Here is a 24060-nt window from a genome sequence, read left to right as displayed (position 1 = left end):
GATGATAATGTTTCTTTCCTCCTGGGGCTAGGGAGGGCAGCTTTCACATGAGAGTCTGAACTTCTGGTTCCCAGAAAAGGGGAGGTCAGAATGACTTTTTTGCATCTGCTCTTCTTCAGGTGTCTTTAGCTCAAAATAGTCCTTACACCATCGTGGCATATTTTGGGATAATGTATTCTGCCAGCTTTCACCAACTTCTTCCGTACTCAAATGTTAAATGTAATCTTGATTGCTTCAATGCTGTTCCAATCTAAGGGGTGCTAGAAGGCGACCTATTTAGCGAGAATCTACTGGGAAACTGGCAAAGAGGGTCAAACTCAGGAAGTAAGCTATGTTGCTGGGGGAGGATCAGTCACACTGAGTAAGCGATGGTCAGAGCGTCACAGAGTTTAAGGGGATAACACTATGATTTGGAAGTATTCTAGAAATTGAGAGATCCTCTGACATTTATGGCTTGAAGAAACACAAGAGGCTTTGTTTTGAATTAGGTTCAGACAGAGCGTTAAATAAAGATTTTGCAAACAATTCTGAGGCAAAACTTAAAATGCCTGGGGCACCTGGGTGGCTCAGTCGGTTAAGTGTCTGCCTTAGGCTCAGGCCATGATCCTGGGGTCATGGGATTGTATCTCTCATCAGGCTGCCTGTGCAGCAGGGAGCCTGCTTCTCTCTCTTCCTCTACCTGCTGCTCCCCACTGCTTGTGCTTGCGCATGCTCCCTCTCTGTCAAATAAATAAGTAAATAAACGAACAAACTAATAAATAAATAAAAATCGTTTAAAAACCCCAAAATGTAAAAGGCCTGAAAGCATTTCCTGGAAGCTTTTCACAATGCCTGAATTACATTCTGTCCATACTAGATACAATACAAAAATCTTTGTGTAGAGTTTTTTTTTGTAAAAGGCAAACACTTACAATTTAGTTTCACTTCGATATATATCATGTCATTGGGGAGGATGGGCTCTGTGACACATATTCTACAGCTCGCAGAAGTGGATGGGGTCATTTCACCTGCATATGTCTTAGTTCCCCCAAGTAGGCACTTGGTCTTTGAAGCCATGACTGTGCGTGGGACTGTGGGTCTATTTTTGGTACTCTCCACCCTACCCCCTCATACTATACTGTTCTGCAAATAGTTGCTAGATGTTTAAAAGCTCTCCACTGTGCTCTGTTAGATATCTAGTCTTCCCAATCGGTTGCATTTTGAAGCATTCTTAGAGGAACTGTTGTAAAAGAGAGATGTGTTCATTGCACCAAATACAAAAGGTACAGAAAAGTATAAAGAAAATAAAAATCAATAATAATTCCACCATATAGGGATAATCACTGCTGGCAGCTTTACACATAACCTAGACTCAGAGATGTTTTTCTGCACATGATGGAATTTATGTGATATCAAGATAATCACCTGTTTTTTCTTTTTTCTGATTATTGCCTAGAGAATTCCTTTCTTAAGTGCAGTGTCATCTTTAATGACTTCGCAATATATATTGGCAGGCTATAATGTCAACCCTTATTGTGGAACATTTAGGATATGTCTGTATTTTCTCTATCATGTGTTATAATTCGGTAGATATCTTTGGATGTTCTGAGGAAAAACTCCCAGGAGTGGAGTTGCTGTTACTTTTAGTCTAAAACTTGTTTATATTCTAAGTTGTTTAATTTTGAAGGACATTGAGCATAATGTCCAAGGCTTAGATGTCTCTGTATCCTTTACAGATTCCAGCTTTGCAGGGGAGGGGGTATTAGAAATGGTTGGGACTGTGAGTTGTAGAACATCTACAAAAGAAGAGCTCGCTTCAGAAAGCCACCTAATTATCTCACCTCATTAAGAAGTCTGGGTGCAGACAGTTCAGGGGTTGGTGGAACAGCTCAGCGATGTCACCAAGGGCCCAGCTCCTCTCGTTCCATCGTCAGCACGCTCCCTGTCCTCAGGCTTGCCACCTCATGGTGGGGAGTGACTATCTTAGTAACAGGCGTGGTATCTTCCCACTCCGCATCCAGATGGGAAGACATTTCCCAAAAGCTACTTGGGAGAATTGTCCTTCTCTTTTGGTGGCCAGAACTGGGTCATAAGGCTGCTTCCAGCTACAAGGAAGGCTGGGAAGGCAAGTCTTTGGCATTTTGACCCCTCCCTTGAGAGGCAAGCTCATGGGAAGGAGGAGTCGGGGCTGACCTCTTAGGTGAGCCACCACAAATGGGGTACAGTGCCAGGACTCAAAATATTCCCCGAGTTGGGATCCAGATTGTCTCCTTTCTCATCTCCTCATCACCTCTCAGGAAGGAAAGTGAGTTCTTGGAGCGTCACAGTAGCTGGGGGACCTTCCGGGACAAAATGGCTGTGAAGGACAAAGACTCTCCGTGATCATATTTGAGTCAGGTTCTCTGAGTGCTCTTCTTGACCAGGCCTCGACCTTGGCCCTGTCCTTGCTGGGTCTGCATAGCCCAGTTACAGTAGCAGGAACCCAGCCAGATCAGTTTGGAGAGAATCTCCCCACGCTTGATGTTTGGTCACCCAGGTTATTACCTTCAGCAAGGATCCTGTGAAGTGGGTTAAGCAAGAACCCCTTGGCCTTGAAGTTTCCTCCTAGAAATGCCCACCCTCCAACCTGCTCCTTGACTATACACCCCACCTGTTCTTGTTGGGTTTGGAGCTGAGTCCCATCTCTCTCCCCTCTTGTAACGGTCTTGATACCTACTGCAACAGCCTTAAATAAAATCTTCCTTACCATTTTAACAAGTGCCAGAGCAATTTTTTCTTGAGCAGTTATGGTGCCATGACTTCCTTCTCAAACCTTTGGTGGGGCTTCCTTGTTTGTGTGGGTGTCCTCCAGGGTCTGAGACCGGGGAGGTGGCATCAGGGCTGCTCAGGGATTGCGGACGACTTGGGTCACCTCTGTTTTTAAAGGTCCTCTGTCAGTTAAAAAAAACAAAGAGCAGAACTCAAACAACACTATAAAATTTGTGATTTATTTGAAATGTTTGTCTTCCACAGATTAGGCCATTAACACTGGCCACAGTCCTCAGTGAAGTTGTGAACGGTACCAGCTGAAGGGCATCACGGCTGCAGTCGTTCAAGATGGCGACACCCTTCAAGCTGAAGGTGGAGCGTTGTCTTCAAAACACAGGTCTGTGCTTCTCAGCATTTCATTTGGAGCTCTAAATTTGAGGGGATCGTGCACGCCGCCCTCCTGAGCCCCTGTGAGAGGCCCAGCCAGGCAAAAGTCGACCCACAGCCCTGAGGACACAGGTGCCACAGTTCATAATTAGTTACTCATTGTGTTTTCTCTTCTTGGGTTTTTCCTTCCCCACCAGTTCCCACCTCCATTCTCTTAGATCCCTTCTTTCCCTCCCCCTTTTTCCTTCCTTCCTTCCCTTCTTTGAAAGTCTGGAGTCTGAGATCTGGAGGGCAGCCAGCAGGGGGCAGGGAACACCTGTGGAGTCAGACCAGGGTCCACCAGCTGCTGGGGTTGGGGGTGGAGGCAGTGAGGCTGCATGTGCTCCCTGCCTCCCTCCCTCCAAAAGACCCCCCCCCTCCCTGCTTAACCTCCTCCATTTGCTGGGGAGATCAGGGTTTATTTTAAATGCAACGAGGGCATCCATCATTCCTGCATCATTTTTGCTCCAGACTGCTCTTTGTGGAAGGGTTCCTTACAACCCCAGGGTAGGAAGTCACCCTCTAGAGTGGGCAGGAGTTTGGTCAGGAGTTTGATCAGTCTGGGCTGAGAGGGAAGAGATGCTGTCCTCTTGACCCAGTTCTGGGGAGAAAGCCTTGTCAGCTCTGACTGTCTGCTCCTCTATCTACAGGAACAGCTTCCCACTTTTTTTTTTTTTTTAAAGTTTTGGGGTCATAATGATGCCAAGACCTATGTATGCCTGACCATTTGGTCCAGGGAATGGTCCCTCAGCTCACTCCTGAGCAGTCCCTCCATCTTGTCCATGTGGTCCTGGGGAGGTGTGGGGGCTCTCTGCTGCTCTGTGGCATGGGGACCTGTTTCGTTCTCAATGTCTCCCCCCAGCACTCCCCCCCCCCCCCCAGTTCAGAAAAACCTCTGCTCCATGTTTTGGTTGTCACCTACAGGCTTCTGTGTTGTTTGCAAGTGTTGAGAGGTCAGAGGGGAAGCTGGGGATTCTCAGACTGGTCTCCGCTTTCTGCCCTCTCATTGCTTTCTTGAGGAAGGAATGTGGAGCTCAGGATCTGCTTCCCAGCGGCAGGTGGCAAAGGGGGCAGATATCTGAAACTGTGACCTGGCCCCTGAGCGTGTGTCCCAAGCCACAGAGCCCAGCATGCAGGCAGTGATTGTTCAAAGTGACTGGGCTAGGGAGAGAAGGTGCATGTCCAAGGCCACTGGCCGAGAGCTGCAGAACTTGGATTCAGACCGTGTCCTGGCTGACCGCCTCTGTGCCTCCCCACGACCTCATCCATAAGGGAAGGAAGGGATTAGATCATGTCCTGAACTCCTGCCAGCCCCCAAACTCTAGATTTTGTACCACATAGGCAAAAGGAAAAGAGTATTTCTGCCGTCATCCCACGGAACTAGAGCAGGAAGGAAACCTTCCTGAATAATTCAGGCTCACATACAAAGTTGTCTCCAAATAGCTTTTCCTGCTGTTGAATGGGGTCTCCTCTACATCACCCAACAGTGCGATGAGACGTTGGGACCGAGCTCCATGCTCGCTGTGGCAGGGGGGGATCACCGTTCTGCAAGGCCTCTGTGTCTCTCCCAGGGAGGACAGAGTTGGGGTATTTACTGAGACTTCAAAGCCTGGTTTAAGACGGCTGTTTCAAGGGGGTTGTGACGTGTTTGATTAGGAGTGGTAGGGATCGCGATGTAATAAATCGTTGGGTTGGTGGACAAAGCAAAGCGTGGATTTCCGGCCACGGGGTTCAAAGAGCCTTGCGGGTGTAAACTGTCTTCTGATGCTTCCTACGAGAGAGAGGATCTGTCTTTCAGGAAGTTCCTGGGATGAACAGTGAAGTCCTTTGCAACTTCTCTTTAAAAAAAAAAAAAAAAGATTTTATTTATTCATTTGACAGAGAGAGGGAAAATAGCAGGGGGAGTGGGAAGGAGAGAAACAGGCTTCCTGCTGAACAGCGAGCCTGATGCGGGGCCCAATCCCAGGACCCTGGGATCATGACCTGAACTGAAGGCAGACGCCTAACAACTGAGCCACCCACCACCCCCTCTCCTCTTTAAAGATTTTATTTATTTGACAGAGGGAGACACAGGGAGAGAGGGAACACAAGCAGGGGGAGTGGGAGAGGGAGAAGCAGGCTTCCTGCTGAGCAGGGAGCCCAATGTGGGGCTCTATTCCAGGACCCTGGGGTCAGGACCTGATGCAAAGGCAGATGCTTAAAAACTGAGCCACCCAGACCACCCCCTCCCTCTGCCCCGCGCCTTTCAATTTTTGTCTTTCTGGGCAAGGATCTTCTGGAGTACTAGTAAAGTTATTTTGATGACGACAATGGAATAGTAGGGTCGAGTTAATACAGAGCTGTGGGTGGTTTAACTCCCACCCCAAATGCCTTTGTTGTTTGTCTGAACGACAGGGATGTCCCCTCCACCCTGCCGGACCCTGGAGGCTGAGGCAGATGGCCGGATCCATTCTCTCTTACCTTCTTGCATCCGGTTGGCCCCGGGCCACAAGGGAGAGGGGAGGATAGTGAGGTCAGAATACTCATTTCTGTTCTCTCCTTGCTGGGTTGGTTGTTTCCTCGTATTTGAGCTCCTAGCTCTTGTCAGGCGGCCTTCTCAGTCACCTGCCCTGCGCCCTCCACCTGCCCTCTCCCACCTGCAGGAGCCTAGCTACTGTTGACCCTATTCTCTTATTTCTTATTCCCAGGGCTCATATGTCACTTTTCTGAGGGCATTTCTGCAACCCTTTATGCTTTCAATTATTTTCTAAAAGTTTATTTATTCGTGGGGGGGGGGGTCAGGAGAGAGGGAGAGAGAGTCTTAAGCAGGCTCCTTGCTGAGCAGAGAGCCTGACAAGGGGCTCGATCTCACAGCCCTGAGATCACGACCTGAGCCAAAAGCAAGAGTTGGACACTTAGCCAACCGCACCATCCAGGCGCCCCTGCACAATACTTTATTTTTTAATTGATTAATTATTTATCTATTTTTAAAAATTAAATTCAATTTAACATACCCTGTATTATTGGTTTCAGAGGTAGAGTTCAGTGGTTCATCAGTCTCATATAACACCCATCAAGTGCCCTCCTTAATGCCCAGCACCCAGTTACCCCACCCCCCCTCCAGCAGCCCTCAGCTTGTTTCCTAGGATTAAGAGTCTTTTATGGTTTATCCCCCTCTCTGACGTCATCTTATTTTATTTTTCCTTCCCTTCCCCTATGTTCATCTGTTTTGTTTCTTAAAATCCACATTTGAGTGAAATCATATGGTATTTATCTTTCTCTGACTGGTTTATCTTGCTTAGCCTAATATCCTCTAGTTCCATCCACATTGTTGCAAGTGGCAAGATTTCATTCTTTTTGATGGCTGCGTAATATTCCATTTTATGTATATCCATTTTATGTATGTCTGTACACACACACACACACACACACACACACACATACCCCACATCTTCTTTATGCCTTCATCTGTCAATGGACATCTGGGCTCTTTCTATAGTTTGGCTATTGTGGGCATTACTGCTATAAACATTGGGGTGAAGGTGTCCCTTCAAATCACTATTTTTGTATCCTTTGGATAAATACCTTATAGTGCAATTGGTAGGTCATAGGTAGCCCTAGTTTTAATTTTTTGAGGGACCTCTATACTGTTTTCCCGAGTGGCTGCACCAGCTTGCATTGCCACCAGCAGTATAAGAGGGTTCCCCTTTCTCCGCATCCTCGCCAACATCTGTCATTTCCTGACTTGTTAATTTCAGCCATTCTGACCAGTGTGAGGTCCTATCTCATTGTGATTGTGATTTGTATTTCCCTGATGTTGGGTGATGTTGAGCATTTTTTCATGTGTCTGTTGGCCATTTAGATGTCTTCTTCAGAGAAATGTCTGTGCATACCTTCTGCCCATTTCTTTCTTTCTTTTTTTAAAGATTTTATTTATTTATTTGAGAGATTGCTGGGGAGAGGGAGCATGATCAGGGGGAGGGGCAGAGGGAGAAGCAGACTTCCCCTTGAGCAGGGAGCCCAATGTGAGGCTCTGTCCCAGGACCTTGGGATCATGACCTGAGCCAAAGGCAGACGTTTAACCAAATGAGTCACCCAGGCACCTCCTGCCCATTTTTTGACTGGATTTTTTTGGTTGTGGGGTGTTGAGTGTGGTAAGTTCTTTATAGATTTTTGATACAAGCCATTTATCTGATAAGACATTTGCAAATATCTTCTCCCATTCCATAGTTTGCCTTTTAGTTTTGTCAACAGTTTCCTTTGCTGTACAACACTTTATTTTTAAAGGCAATTTTGTGGAGAGGATAAATGCTATTGGGGATCAGTGGCTAACCTGAGAACTAGAGAAGAAAGCTAAAACCATGACTCCCACATAGATACAGATAAACACATGTTAAAGACTTCATTTAGCTCATTATTTTTAAAATATTTTTAATTTATTCATTTGAGCGAGAGAGAGAGAGAGCGAGCGAGCACAGAAGCAGCGGGGAGGCTCAGAGCAAGAAGGAGAAGCAGACTCCCCACTGAGCAAAGAGCCGGATGCAGGGTTTGATCCCAGGACCCGGAGATTATAACCTGAGCAAAAGGCAGAGGCCCAACTGACTGAGCCACCTAGTGCCTCTGGCTAGGTTTTTACTAAAGAGCCACTGATATGTTACAACCAGCTCAAATGAGAAGCCAAAGAAGCACAAAGTTATATGGAATAAAAGCATGTTGACACTGGTTTTCTCTTGGGGGTTAGGGAAGGAGGTCAATTAAGCTTCTATACAAGACAGAATTTGTTTGTGCATCTGTAAACAAGAATTATTTGCATTGCTATCAGTTGTCCGTAATGTACAGAGTCATAAAAACTGCTCAAAGGCAATGAAAGGATCCCCCAGCATCACGGTGAGATAACCTGGAAGAGTGTGTTCTGCATGAAGCCTAGTTTTCTGCTGAAGCACACATTTTTCCCCATGTGACATTTATAAAGTGCTTAATACTTGCAGGGAGTGATCCACTGCTTTAGAACGGAGAGTCTGCTGGGGGTTTAAGGCCGCTGGCGATGAGCCATCTCCCTCCGTCTGCTCACCTGCACACTGATTACACCCTCCACCAAGAGACATAGGATATTTACAAACAGACTTCTGTCCTGAGGTTTTCTTTGGGGGAAGAACCAAATGTTCCCTTGCTTTATAGAAGTTTGAAAACCCCCAAACATATCCCAATGCTGCATATAATGGAAGAGAAAATGAAGACTCAGAGGGGGAAGTGACTTTCTCTAGGACACACAGCCGGATATGTGATCTCTGGTTGGAAGACAGGCTTTGAGGGCCAAGAAGGCCTTCCTTTGGGCATTATTCGGTGACACAAAGAGCTTTCCTGGAAGGAAGGGCTTAGGAATCAGGCTGTGACAGATGGTTTTCATCTCCTGGGTTCCAGGAAATCTGCTACTATCCTTCTAATCGGATGTTGGGAGCTACAAGCAAACTTGCAATCTACATTATATCATTGTTCAGTATCCCTAATTATACCTTGGAATTTGGCTTAAGTGCAGCATAGAGGATGTTCATTAAGAGTGTGGACAGGGAGACTCAGCATTTATAAAATTCTTCACCGTAATTTAAGTCCCAGGGCTGTTCCGGTGCATTAAGGAAGTCTGTTAGCTCCCAGCTGAAAGACTGACAAGTTCAGAAAATGGGGACTGGGTGACAGCGTTGGTTTTCTAACATCCGTTTGAATGCAAAGCTTTACAATCTTGTTTTCATCAGCTCAAGGAAGCTCCTCGCTGACTAACGTGCAGGGCTCCATCCACCAGAGTTGGAGCGATCTGCCCTGGGCATTTCATAACCAAGCTCAGCTTCCTATCTCTTGGCCATTGTGTTGTCAAAACCCTCATATTCTTGTTTGCATGACCAGTTTACAGAGAAGCTTTGTCTCCACAGACAGACTGTGGCTCCATCTGGCCCTGCCACCAAGAGCCTTGTGATTCCAGATGGAAAAATCCCCATCTCTCCCCCTATTTCCAAAGCAGCTCCCACCCCCATTGCTTTCTCTGCAGCCAAAAGCACAAACCCTCCACGAACCCTCTCTGCAGGGGTGGAAAGATCCACTAATGGGAGAAACAGCTCATCTTTTCTTCCGTCCTTAAACCCTGTGCTGTGTGGACGGAACACATGCACACATCTGGCTGGACTCCAGGGCAGAGGAGCTGGGGAGGGCTCGCCTTTATCACAGAAGATGTTAAGGCAAAGGGAATTCTCGCTGTCAGGGAAAATAATAACTTCAGGTCATGACTGCAGTGATTTGACTGTCTCAACTTTTTTTTTTTTTTTTTTTCTTCAAAAGACATTGTTCAGGAACCCCAAATATTCTGTTGGAAACTTCTGGTGATGGCCAGTTTGCTTTGAGGAGGTTGGAACCAAGCCCCGTGTGTGTGTGTGTGTGTGTGTTTGCACGCATGTGCACGCGTGTGTGTTTAGAGGAATGAAAAGTAATTGAACTGGTTTTTCTTCCAACAATATCCTCACCCGCCTGCCAAATGAGAAGGAAAGGGAGAGAGGATCAAGATGGGAGAAGGAGAAGATTTCTGAATTTAGGGAGCAAAATTTCAGCTGGCAGCAGAGCTCCTGGGGATATGCCCACTTGTGTGTGGGTCTCTGCTTGCGGTGCCCTCCCCACCCAGAGGTGTCCGGCACCACATTCTCGCGGTTCATTCCCTCCCCTTTCAGCGACGAGATGGCCAGATTTTTGGTGACCTGTTGATCACGCTGGAGCTGATCTGAGCCCCGAGCTCACAGAGAGCCAGAGAGCTGGGACACGAGAGGGACTGCAGAGGACCTCCCTCCCTGCCACCGCAGGTTCAGATGGTTTCCCCTCCCCACACCCCCCAGAAGACTTGTCACCCACCCCCCCCGACCCTGCCCTCCGTCTTGTCTCTGCAAAATCATAGGCCCTCGTTCCTTTCCCCTGAGGTGTTCCTCTGTGTTAATGATGTCCTCCCTGTTGCAATAGCCTGACTAAAATCATCTCCTTCATTCTCCAGTGGATTTTTTCACACCCTGCTGCCCTGTCCAGGGAATCTGAAATAGCACCCTATGCATATTTGGATTTGGGAAGGAAAATGACCCTAGAGGGTCTTGGGCAAAATGTGCATGGGACCCAGTGAATGTACTAAATGGAAGGAATCCTTGAAGCATGCACCTGCCTTCTGGCAGTGTGTTTCACTTCGAAACCTCAGAAGCCGTTTGCTTGGGAGGGAGTTTATTAATACGCTAGGAAGCAAACCAGAAATCCACACTGTGTGTATGTGTTTGTGTGTGTGTGTGCGTGTTGGGGGACAGTGCAGGAGAGGAGTGGGGAGCAGGAGAGCCGGTGCAGGAGGGGGAGATTTTTGTTCACATTCACAAAGACAGCCGGGAAGCACCCATCACTTCCCAGCCAGGGCATTCTCTCCTATGTGGCGCCATGGCCGGACGCTGGCGCGCACAGATTTGCCACCTGTCAGGGGTTGTTCTAACAATGACGTCTGTTGCAGTCTGCTCGAGGAAGTTGGCTTTCAAAATTGGGAAGCTTTTTGGCTTCTTAAATGGAAAAAGACAAGGGCCTCTCTGCCCCTGCTGTAGGAGACACCCCTGGGGGTGGGGGAGCTGGGGTGTGAAAATGCTGCTTTAAAAGATACACAGTGGGACACCTGGGTGGCTCAGTGGGCTGGGCCTCTCCCTTCGGCTCTGGTCATAGTCTCAGGGTCGTGGGATCGAGTCCCGCGTGGGGCTCTCTGCTTGGCGGGGACCCTGCTTCCTTCTCTCTCTCTCTGCCTGCCTCTCTGCCTACTTGTGATTTCTGTCTGTCAAATAAATAAATAAATAAATAGATAAATAAATAAATAAATAAATCTTTGGGTGGGGGAAAGATACATAGTGATGTGGTAACAGCTGCAGGGTTTTTTGTTTTTTTAAAAAAAGATTTATTTATTTATTTATTTGACAGAGAGAGAGAGACAGCGAAATGGGGAACCCAGACAGGGAGAGTGGGAAGGGGAGAAGTCGGCTTCCTGCTGAGCAGGGAGTCTGATACAGGGCTTGATCCCACAACTCTGGGACCATGGCCTGAAGCCAAAGGCAGACACTTAATGACTGAGCCACCCCCGTGCCCCATAGTTGCTGGTTTAATGAAAGAAAAACAACACCCATAACCTTATGTCCAAACACAATATGATGGGTGTTTAGTGTTTTCATTTTTATGAAAATGTATTAGGTTCCACTGTCATATTTTTTTATAATTAGTGGTCATTCTGAATTATGTTTTTTGACTCTTAATGTTATGCCATATAGTCATTTTATTATTACATAGTACTATAATATTTAATTCCATTGGGTTCCTGGAGCTTATGTGTTATTGTTAATCCTTTCCCCTGATACTAGACATTAGGATGTCTCTTTTATCTTTTTTTTTTTTTTATTGCAGAGACTGTTGAAATTAACATCATCAGATATTTAGCTTTCTGTTTTTGAAGAATGAAAGATAAATAACAGAGAGCTAAGGGGTTAATGAAGCTCACACCTCAGTGGTTCTCAAAGTTTTTGGGTCAGCCTTTACACTTCTCCAAGTGAGTGAGGACCCCACAGAGCTTTTGTGTATATGAGATATTTGATATTTGCCTCACTATATTAGAAATTATAACTGAGAAATTCAAAATACTTATTTAAAATAACTATGAAAACCCAGCACATGTTAACATACATTACATATTTTTACAAACAGTAACTGTATTTCCCAACACAAAAGAAAAATTTTGAGAGTGCTGTTTTTACATTTTTACAAATCTTTCTAATGTTTAGTTTATAGATTCTCATATCCACTTGTGCATTCAGTCTTTTATGATATATATATATATATATTTTAAAGATTTTGTTATTTATTTGAAAGAGAGAGAGCGAGAGAGAGCACGAGAGGGGAGAAGGTGAGAGGGAGAAGCCGACTGCCCGTGGAGCTGGGAGCGTGATGTGGGACCTGATCCCGGGACTCCGGGATCATGACCTGAGCCGAAGGAAGGCAGTCGCTTAACCAACTGACCACCCAGGCATGCCTATGATATATTGTTTTGATTGAAGTTTCTAAAGAAAACCTATACTGGGCACCTGGCTGGCTCAGTTAGTAGAGTGTGTGATTCTTGCTCTTGGGGTCCTGAGTTCAAGCCCTATGCTGGGCATGAAACCTAATTAAAATTAAAAAAAAAAAAAGGAGGTCTGCCCTTACACAGACATGTGGTTGGAAAAGGGAAAGGGAACCCTTAGGGGTCCTTGGACTGCGGTTTGAGAACCATTTGCCTAAATCTTCTTGGCACTGTACTAAGCATTTTTTCTTCCAGGTTTTGCAATTAGAGATTTAGATGATAGTGTAAATTTAACATTCTCTTTTTTGAAGTCAAGGTCTTGGGAAGCTAATTCCTTAGACAAAGTCACCCAGCTGGTTTCAAGGACTCTGCTTTAATTTACTTCAACCACCTCTGATGCTTGATGTGTCCTTCTGCTAGGTATTGTATAAGGCTTGTGGGAGCACAGAGAGGCATAAGGGATCCCAGACTTTTATAAGACCCAAACTAGTTACACGTCCCACTGCTTGTGGAGTTGTTTTCTCTCTGTAGCATGTTACAGCACCTGCATCATAACGGTGCTCTGCAAAAAAGGACACGACCCGCATCATCTCTCTTCCTAGGAAGATTTTCCGATGCCTGTCAGGAGGCTTGGGGGAATAGCAGAAAAACAAGATGGCCTGGGAGAATTTGTGAACCCAAGGTCTACTGACCTCTTGGGCTCTCACTTTTCTTCTTCTATGAATGAAAGGAAATTTAATCGGATTTTTCCTCATCCTTAACATTCTGTGAATCTGAGTGTGTTTGGGTCGTTTGAAGGGTTGGGTTGTTGGAGTGCTCGTTTGGAATCTTTTCTCAATTTGAGACTGAGCAGACTAGGGACTACAGCAGGAGGCCTGCCATCTAGTGGCGAATGTAGATATTGCGCCATTGCTCAACCTGGGGCTGAGCTTGGGAACCAGAGGCCTCTTCTCCCCACCTCATGGCTCATAATTACAGGGATTTCACTGTGCCACAGTTACAATACTTGACTGTCCTGGCTACATTACAAGTGAAGGGAATACACTTGTGGTTTGTCAGACAACATGAGAGGGGAGGCCTCTTGCATTTGTAGTTAATTGCTCTGAAATTCTGCCTGCAGGCTTTGCTGTGGCCGCCACATTGCACTTCGGGCAGGCCAACAGGAAGGCTAAAATGATAGGTGTCCATAAGATGCTGTTTCTGCTTCAAGACTTCAGGGTCCAGGGAGGGATGCCAGCTTGAGTATGTCGTTCAAAGGGGGGGATTGGACCCCCCCCCGCCCCAACACCAGCCAGTTGGGTGCCCAGCCTTGAGACTAGAAGGGAACCAACCTGAAATACTATGTGCCTTGCCAAAAGCATTTTTATTTTTTAAAGATTTTATGTATATTTGAGAGAGAGCGTACACAGGCAGGCAGAGCAGCAAGCAGAGAGAGAGGGAGAAGCAGGCTCTCCACTGAGCAGAGAGCCCAATGCAGGGAACTCGATCCCAGGACCCTGCGATCATGACCTGAGCTGAAGGCAGACACTTAACCCACTGAGTCACCTAGGCATGCACAAAAGCATTTTAAAAAATAAGAATAAAAGGCACATTTGTGTCCAGCCACCTTTTACAGGGATAAAACCAAAATTGGTGGGTGAAATATAAAAGGCTGATTTTCCCTGGCCTACTAATAACTAATTTAGGGGTGTCCCAGTGGCTTAGTCGGCTAAATGGCCGACTCTTGATCTCAGCTCAGGTCATGATCTCAGGGTCGTGGGATCGAGCCCCGCATGGGGCTCTGTGCTCCTTATGGAGTCTGCTAGAGTTTCTCTCTCCCCCTCTCCCCTACCCCCACTTGTTTGTGTTCATTCTCTCTCAAAATGGATCAATAAAATCTTAAAAATAAAAAAAATTACGGGCCAGGCTCTGTGCTGGATGCTGGGGTTAAGGGTGGCAGAAGTGCACAGTTCCTACCCTGGTAGGATATACAGGCTAGGGATGGAGACATTGAATAGATAATTATGTAGTATACACCCAGGGAGTCTGTGACACCGGTGACACATAGGAGTTAGGGAGAGAGAAAGAGAATGTGTGTGTGTGTGTGTGTGTGTGTGTGTGTGTGTGTGAGGGGGTGTATGCATACATGTGCTTGTGTGTAGGGTGTTTCAGGGAGTAATAAAAGTGTGCAAATGTGGGGACAGCAAGGGGCAGGGTACATGCAGAGGACTAAGAGGGAGAGCAGATGAGAGGGAGCTGGAGAGCCAGGCAAGGACCAATGCCCGTGGCTACGCGCTGCCTCTGTCCTCGGACAGAGGGGGGAAAAGAAGAGGGGCATGGCAGATTTGCACTTTGAAAGCTCAGTCTGGCAGCGGTGTGCTGGACAGATTGCACGACAGCACAGGAGGGGACAGGAGAAGACAAAGGGAAGCTAGTCGGGAGGCTGATGTAATCACGCCGGAGCCAGGTGATGGCGGCCTGAGCTGGGGAGAGCGAGGAGGAGTGGAGACAGGACGGGGATTGCCAGGCCTACCCAGGGGCGGCAGCTCCCGGACTGGGTAGGCTCCGGGAGTGAAGGGCGATGATTGTCAGGACCGAAGTGAAGGGCGATGATTGTCAGGACCGTGGCGACTTCTGAGCATGGGGGCCAAGGCACACAGGCTCCTGGTGATTCTGGGCAATGCCTGAGATATTAAGTTGTCCACTTAATATCAGTGAGACAAGACCATTATCGTTGCTAAGATTGAACATACTTGGGGGGTTCTCAGTTATAAACTAAGAAAAGAAATGAAATAGTCTGTATGAATGTTACTAAAGAAAATGATCTTTTTTCCTCTGGTTGGATTGCAAACCCGACCTAATAGCAAGTGATTAAAATTAACAACTATTAAAATTAATAATGGAATTTTGAAAGGTGGCTATGTGGAAGATACGTATGCAGAATCCACAGCTTTACTCTATGCTAACAAACATAGAGACATTCCATATTCATGGATAAGACAACTTACTATAAAAATATAAATCCTTTTTTAAGTTAATATATAGGGGCACCTGGGTGGCTTCATTGATAGAGCGTCTGCCTTCAGCTCAGGTCATGATCCCAGGGTTCTGGGATTGAGCCCCACATCGGGCTCCCTGCTCTGTGGGGAGCCTGTTTCTCCCTACAGTCTGCCTACTGCTCTCCCTGTTTGTACTCTCTCTCTTTCAAATAAATACATAAAATCTTTAAAAAAAAAAAGTTTATATGTAAATTTAATGCTCTTCTAATCAGAATCCCAAGTGTGCATGTTAGTATGCATGTGTGTGAACTTCAGTCTGGATTGATTTATTTGAAAGGCTGACCTTGTTGATTAGGTTGTTTAGATTTCTGTGTCTTTGCTTAACACTTGCCCATTCCATCTGGCTTGTATTGAGAATGGTGTGTTTAATTCTCCCTAGAGTGTATTTCTGTTTTTCTTTGCCTTTCTGCTTTAGATAGGTGGAATGTTCACTATTCCCACCCAAGGATAATCTCTATCTTTACCTCTGATACCATAGATTAATAATTTTGCCTATTAATAATTAATAGTTTTGTCCTTAAATTAATGGAGTCATATAGCATGTGTGCTTTTGGTTCTGGTTTCTTTTTCAACATTATGTCTGTAATATTGTTGTATAGGTTGTTTATTCTCATTGAGAAGTTTTATCTCTTGTGTTTATATACCACAACTTACAAATCCTTTCTACTAATGATGGACTTCTAGGTAGTTTTGAGTTTGGGGCTCTTGCAGATAGATTTGCTATAATATTCTTATATATATATCTTTTGGTCCATAAATCTGTATGCGTGTTTGTTGAGTATATGCCTAGGAGTGGAGTTTCTAGGTTTTAGGGTACCAGTCAACTTTTGATGTCTTACTCCTAGACATGAAACAGATAGCCACGGTTACCAAACAGCTGAGGAAAGCCTCCCATGTAAGTAAGGTAGGCGCGCACACACACACACACACACACACACACACACACACACACACAGTGCCTGGGTGGCTCAGTTGGTTAAGCGTCCACTTTTAGCTCAGATCATGGTCCCAGGGTCATGGGATCGAGTCCCGCATTGGGCTCCCTGCTCGGTGGGGAGCCTGCTTCTCCCTCTCCCTTGGCTGCTCCCCCCTTTACTTATACTCTCTACCCCCCGCCCCACACCCCCGCCAAATAAATTAATAAAATCTTTAAAAAAATACAAAGTGAACAAACAAATACAGGTGTGCCTACTTTCCCTATTAACAGTTCCAAGGGATTTTATTCTGTGCCATGGCCTGGCTCTCTGGTTGTCTTCCTCCTCCATCATGATAAAAATAAACATTGTGGTGGGTCCAGTAGTCACCAGAGTTTTATACATGTAGAGTTTTGGGGCAGATGGGCCATAGTGCTAGTTAGTCATATTTCAACATTTCTTTGGGACCTGGAGGCAGACGGACTATTCCATTTGGGTTTTGGTGTCATATGTATAGAATATTTCTTCAGTTTTGAGGACAACATCTTGGTCACATACAGCACATCACATGCCCCGAAGGCATTGCTGGTTGCATGGAAAAACAGGCTGTTTTTCCAGAACAGGGATGGTTGGAAGGTGGTCTTGTCGATTTTGACCAAGGTGTATATTACCTCTGGTTTCCTCAGTTTCATATATGGTCCCGAGGCCTGCGTCATTGGTAGAGATGTCTTCATGGACCCAGAGAAATCTTCACAGGAGGAAGAACTATAGGGAAAACCATGGTTAAAAGCTGCAGTTGGTGGTTGACTGGCTTAGACCTTATTTGAAGTGACATTCACCCCAGACATGTTGTTGGAGTTGATACAGTTATGGTAAAGCTGGTTCTTGTCATGACCATTCCAGAGCCACGTCCTTGAATTAACAGGCCAATGACAGCTCCAAGCTGTTTTAATTTGGTGTCATCTTTGTATATAGAATGGCTAAGGACAAGGGGGGAAGAATGCATGAGGCTCTAATTCAGTGCTTCCTGGCCTGGCTCCAGGTAGAGGTCCTTCTCCCAGTCTCCATTTTTGATGGGATGGTATGGAGAACAAAAGGCTGGCGAAGGCCAATGACACCTCCATTAGCACAGAACCCTGGGGGTGTGAAAGGAATGGCCTCGGATCTGCAGACTTCATACATAGCTACAAACACAGTGCTGGCCCATAGCAATTATTCTAAAGGTGTGGGAGGGAATGATGGAAGTAAGGACGCTCGCCAGTGACCTCTCTTAGATGGATTAAACGTTGAGAGGGGAAACCTCAAAACTTTATTTTAGGGGTGCCCATTCTTTGGGGTTCCCAAATGTTGGGCCCTTGTTGGGTCATTGTATTAATCAGCTTAGGCTGTCATAACTTAAACAACAGGAATTTATTTTCTCACAGTTTTGGGTACTGGAGGTCCAAGATCAAGGTGTCAGTGGGTTTGGTTCCCCTGAGGCCTCTTTCCTGGGCTTGCAGATGGCCGCCTTCCAGCTGTCTCCACACAGTCTTTTTTCTGCATGTGTGCAGCCCTGGGGTCTCTTCTTTTCCAAAGGACAACAGTCATATTAGATTGGGTCCTACCCATATGAACTCATGTTAATTACCTCTTAGAAGCCCTGTTTCCAAATAAGTCCTATTCTAAGGGATTAGGGCTTCAACATACCGATTTTGAGGGGACACAATCTAGTTAACAGGAGTCATCTGATAAGGAGATGATCTGACTAGGTGATGTGACCACTGGAGAGAAAAGGCGTGGCCAGAGCTCAGAGTCCTCAGGGACCCTGGTTTCTAGGCTACTTGAATCAGGGTGTCCATGGCCTTGAGTTGTGGTTCTGGGGTTCATGAGCAAACCTCCTGGTAATATGTGTTGAGCAGGATCTCAGGAGCGAGGGGTATAGGGAACAACCCTCTCAGGAGGGCTCCTGGTCCACCTAAGGTAGATGTTGCCAACCATTCTCTAGAGTTTGGACTTAGACTTAGCACCAGGTGAAGTGTGATGATGAAACATGATGATGAAAAGGCAGCTAGCTAGCCTGGTTATAGATTTCCCAGGATTGTCTGCTAGGAATTTAAGTTTTGCTCACTTCACCCACAATGCAAGTATGTTCAATTTTTTTGAAAACAACAGTTAGACTATAAGCTCTGTTAGACAGTAAGCTCCTTAGAACAGAAAGTATAATAAATATACTTTCAACATAAAATCTGCAATTTCTTTGATAGACATTACTCTTCTAGTACCTAATATAAAACTCAATCCATATCAGTCACATAATAAGTATTGTGTATTGAAAGATCAGGAGGGGTTGCGTGTTAGGAAAAAAAGGATAGCAGGAAGTAAACCCCTGGGGAAAAAAGATCAGCCTCATTACTCTATTTAAAGATAAGTAATTCAGAATAGGTATCCCTGCATGCTTCTTAAATTTGCAAATGTAAAATAGTAAAATCCAGTGCTGGTGAAGCTATGAGGAAATAGGCTTATTCACCATACTTGGAAATTAGTGTGTATATCACATATATATCAAATAGGCATATATGTAAAGCTGTGCATATTGTATTTTAGTAGAAGAACTGATAGACCAGGTTTAATTCGTGCTGTGAGGCTATTGACAAACTGTGATCTGTATTTTTTATATGTTGTGAAATGTATGATTTTTTTTTTTTGCGGAAACAGACAAAAACAAAACACAAGGATGCTGGCTACGCATCTTACCAGTACTGGGTCTCTGGTCCCTGGGAGGTGCAATCCTCTGGCATTCTTCCAGTTTCTGTTACAGTTTACTTAGTCCATTTTGATGCTTTGGGACATGCCTGCTGTCAGAGGGTTCCACTGCTTCTTGCCTCTGAGTAAAGGAAAGATTTGGAAATCTCAGGGCCTGAGCAGAGGAACCCTAAGTCCTCTCCATGCTGTGCCTCATCATCTTGCTTTCTGGGCCTGCCTGAGGCTTCAGAATCAGAAAAGTCAAACTGGGCTTTTGGAATTGAGCAATAGCCAAGTGAACTTGGACCAGTCTTAGGACCTCTCTGAGCATTTCTCATCTCAAAAACCAGGGCCTTTGGTTAGATCTGAGGGACCTTAGTTGTTTTCTGGTCCGGTGCCTCAATGACAAACACAGGGACTGTAGCAGCTACTGTCCCTTCCTGAATGCCAGCCATTGCCCCAGGCACTTTATATTGATTTGTTGATTGAAGGATTTGATTCTTTCAACAACCTTATGAAGTCATTAATGTATCCTCTTGATTGTATGGATGTTGAAACCAAGGCTTAGAGAGGTGAGACGATTTGTTCCAGGTCACACAGCTAGCAAGTAGCTGAGCTGGGTTCAAGCTCAGACTGTCTTGACTCCACACCTTTTACCCTGGGAGGCTATGCCAGGGGCTTTCAGACTCTTTTGAGCATGGTGCACAATGAGAAATCATTTTTAACATGATCATCTGCTATGCATACACAGCTGAAATACAAGTTTCACTCAGTAGGTGATGCACTTTGGTATGTCCCTGCTCTTCCAAGTCATACCTTTCCAATAAGTCCTGGTCTTGATGCGCTAAACTGATCTCAACTGATTTGAGGACCCTGCCCTACACGAGGAAGGCACTCTACCACTCTATACTACCATGCAGAGACCGTGAGTGGTGTCATATTCAAAGTCACAGATCCGTACATGGCAGAGACGGGTCTAGAACCCTGGTCGCCAGGATCAAAGTCCAGGACGCTTTCCCTGTATCATCCTGGGGGTCTCTGGTGCCTCTTGTGGGTGTGAAATACCCCCAAAATACCCTTTTTGGGGGAGGCCAGTGGGTCAGAGTGTATTGGGCAGAAGTCAAAGCTTTGCAGAAGCAGTATGTCAAGGGCCCCCCCTTCCCTCACTAAAGACCTATTAAGGTATCCAGTTCCCCTGTCCCCCAGGGATTTGCTCAGGGGAAGGCCCTGGTGCTGGACCAACAGCTCTGCCCTGCAGTCTGGAGTTAGCAGGAAGGGCATCTGGCTTCTTTTCCAGCTCGCCCACATGCTTAGTTAGGGAGTGACCTTTGGCACACATTGAGCACTTATTTTTCCATCACTTTCCAGCTGTTAGAGAAACGTGCATCAGATTCATCAGTTGATGAAGGTGCCCTTATTCAGCTGATCCTAATCCCCAGTCTTTGCCTGGGGACTGAGCCTCCTGGATTCATGTGCTGTCATTTTTGCTATGCTTCTTGCTTCCTCCATCGTCCGAGGTCCATCTGAAGCCCTGCTTCTGCCATGACTTCTTTCCTGAACACTCTGCAGGCCCAAATCCTTCCCTTCTCGGAAGAGCTTTATTGTCCCCAGTATGCATGTGTTACAGTCCAGAAACAGTCTTGTTTCACATTATATTTTATTTCATGAAGGTAGAGACCTGGGGTTGCACCCAGGATTACCACTTACTATGTGTCTCGAGAGAGCAAGTCACTTAAACTCTCTTTCCCCATCCCTGAATTGCTACGTTTCAGGGCTCTTATGAGGACTGTAGGAGAAAATGTCTGCGAATGTCCAATATACTGGAAGACCTTTATTCATCCAACAAACATTTATCAAGTCTTTACTATGTGGAGATGCTGTGCTTTCCTAATTGAAAAATTAGGAGGCCTAGAGTTGTGTTAAGGACTGTAGGAATAAAGTAGGAGGACTCTGGTCTTTGCTCCCTGGGGTTTATAAATGAGTTGGTAGGTTAGTTAAATTTGCTTGATACAAGGCAGTGTATGATTAAGTGCAGAAAGGAGCCCTTTCTATAACAGATGTTCAAGAAGCTCAGGGCTCCATATGGGTGGTAAGAAGACGAAATGCCAGGGAAATCAGGATTTTGCTTCATTTAATGCTGTCCCCAGTGCCTGAAGCTATGCCTGGCACCTGTGGGGACCCAAAAAAGAAAAGTGAATAATTAAATGACTTGGAGAGACCTTCAATATGTCTGGACACGTTCCTCATATTAGAGAAAACAGAGTCCTGAGGGGGGAACATGGGGACTGATGCCCCCAGGGGGTTAAGTATAGGGGGCGGCTGGGATGACAGCTTCCTGGTCATTTCCTTCAGGGCACTCTCCCCTCTCCCTTGCAGACAGGATGGAGGGATCCATCATAGTACATGGATTTAATGAATTTGTGATAACTTAGGTAAGCGTCAGGCTGCTTTTCCTTTTAAACTATCAAAGGAACCTCCCCCCAAATGATAAGGAATATAAGCAGGATCATATGGGAACTGTTAGTGCATTTGAAAGTAGTTCAAAAATTTTAGCAGCACTCTTTTCAAAATAATCCACTTGCTAATTATAAATTACTCTTATTATTTTATCACTATTAATTGGCAGCGACAATAGCCTAGTAAGTTCCACACGGGTCTCTCTATAAGCACACTGAATACTCATCTTCAAGGGTTTAAAAACGTTCTGTGTTCACACTGGTGTCTTCCTGAATTGGGAAGTTGAGAAAAAGGCATCTTCCCTTTAATGCCTCTCACTGCACTGCCCCACCCCCCCGGAAATTTAGGAAATGTAAAAAACATAAAAATAGCCTACAATGCTGACTCCCCACGTAACCCTCAATCCCCCATCCCCATGTTACCCACAACCCCCATCCCCATGTTATGCACACCCCATCACCATATTGCCCACAATTCCACTTTCCTGGGATTACTATTAATCGTTTAGTCTAATTACTTCTTGTCTGTTTTCTTTATGCATTCCACTGGTAATATAGTTGAGTTCATCAAGCATGTTTAATTTTGCCCCTTGTTTCTTTACCTAACATTAGAATATAAGTTTTCCCCCTTCATTTCACCTTCTCTGTAGGTCACACACATTCACACCTTCTCTGTAGGTCACATAAACAGTGGCGCAATACTCTTGCACACCACTGGTGAAGGGATTTTAAAACAATGGAAGGGGTTCTCTTAGCTGGAGCAATGGCTTCTCTGACCTTGCAGGTGGCGAACTCACAAGAGTTTTGCAGATGCTTCACTTGGTCTGTAGGGAAAGCTGGTCGTGAGGGCAGGGGGTGACTTTGCGTAGTGTCCTTGGCGCTATAGCATCCCCCTTCTCGTGGTTGGCAGGTCCTTCATCACGCAAAGCCTGAAAGAATAGTGCAGTGATTAGGATGAAACCAACAGGGCTTTCTGGGAAAGAGAGGAACCAATCAGGCAGGGTATAAAACAAACCCTCAAAATATACTCCAGTCAACAGGAAATAGCTGTCCATTAGAACCCTAATGCTCGGAAACTGCAAAAACATTAGTACTTGGTTTTTCTACAAACACTCAGACCAACTTGGGAAAATCACTCCATCCTGTCTTTCTGGGCTTTTGTTACCTCCTCTGGCAAGTGATTGGTGTTTCTCAAACTGGGGTGCCTGGTGGTATGCCATGGATTGATAAGGCACACAGCACATATATGGCCAACTTTTTTGAGCATTAATTTTACTTGGTTACTTAGAACATTATTTTTAATATAAAAGTAAATATGTTTATCTTGGGGAAGAGAATACAAAATATGCTTTTGTTTTAAAGATGAAACACAAGTCTTTAAAAATCAAAATTGGTCAAAACTTCTAGAAATGCTGGGGAAATGCTTTTATTCTTCTCTGCCAGAGGGAGTGCCTCAATTTGAGACACTCCGGATTGGAGGGTGGCTGAAGATCCTCTCACCTGTGATGTGGGAAACCCCTTTGGGCATAGGTCACAAAGATTTTCACAGTCACTGTCGACAAGTTCAGCCATTATGGCTGCCGTGTTTTCTAATACTTCAGATTCTCCTTCCCCTTCATCATTTTCCAGCTGGCTGTCTGGCTTTCTTTCTTTCAAGATTTTATTTATTTATTTATTTATTTACTTGACAGAGAGCGAGCACGAGTGGGGGCAAGGGAGGGGCAGAGACAGAGAATCTCAAGCAGACTGTCTGGTGAGCACAGGGTCTTACACAGGGCTCTATCTCACAACCCATGACATATGACCTGAGCCAAAACCAAGAGTCAGACACGTAACTGACTGAGCCACCCAGACACCCCAGCTGGCCTCCTTTCTGTCCACTTGTTCCTGCCCCAGGATCTTTGCCCCAGCTGTGTCCCTGCCTGAGATGCTTCTCCTTCCTGTCTTCATGAGATAGGCGGGTCCTCTGCATCTCTCAGGCCTCAGAGGAAATGTCTTCTCCTTTCCTGACCACTGACTACCATACTCCCTGGGCACACATCCCTCATACATTTTTTATAGTTTTTTTTTTATCAATATCTGGCATTATTTGGTGCATTTGGGGTTGATTTATTTGTTATCTGTCTTCCTCAACCAGAAAGTAAATTCCATGAGAATAGCCAACTCTTTCCCTCTTTCACTGTTTCTCTTGGCACTTAGAACAGCACAGAGTTAGGCCCACAGAAGGCATACTGTAGCTATTGAGTGGATAAGTGAACCAGGCACCTTTAGTGACATTGGCCACTCACTGTGTAAGGGTCTTCAATATGTCAGGACACTGCCTTCCCCAAGCATCCTACAGTATCAGGAGACACCTGTACTGGCCTCAACGGGTGGGATATGGTGACCCCAGAGGACACAGGGTAGTTCTTTCTGAGGCCTCAAGAAATGGAGAGTGTCCTCTACTCTAGTTGGCTGTCACTTTTCTTCAGTTTCTGCTGTTCTGGCCCTTGTGGTCTAAGAAATACTCACATCCAAGTGGTGGGGTGACAGGAGAAGACCCGAGATCAGTCACAGGAACTGCAATCTCCCTTTCTGACTAATCCTTTTTTTGTGCCCCTCCATTCATCAAGCTTCTCTACTCTGTGAGCCCAGCACTGCTCCAGAGCCCTCTGGCTTGAGGCAAATGAGAAGAGAAGACAGAGGTCACCCTTGGGTGCATCTCC

General features: G+C 45.6%; 1 long non-coding RNA gene across 7 annotated transcripts in view; it reads left to right on the top strand.

Moving 5' to 3' along the window:
* LOC309866160 overlaps window positions 1-24060 on the top strand; it is a 204353-nt gene that overhangs the window by 17088 nt on the left and 163205 nt on the right. For all 7 annotated transcript variants that reach the window (XR_014312469.1, XR_014312470.1, XR_014312471.1 and 4 more), the window contains one exon: window positions 2992-3124. This is a non-coding gene — a long non-coding RNA (uncharacterized lncRNA). The remainder of the gene's footprint in view (window positions 1-2991; window positions 3125-24060) is intronic.

This window comes from Mustela nivalis (genome assembly GCF_964662115.1).
Source record: "Mustela nivalis genome assembly, chromosome: 6".
Classification (NCBI taxonomy): Eukaryota; Metazoa; Chordata; class Mammalia; order Carnivora; family Mustelidae; genus Mustela; species Mustela nivalis.
This window is presented reverse-complemented; position numbering and strand designations above follow the sequence as displayed.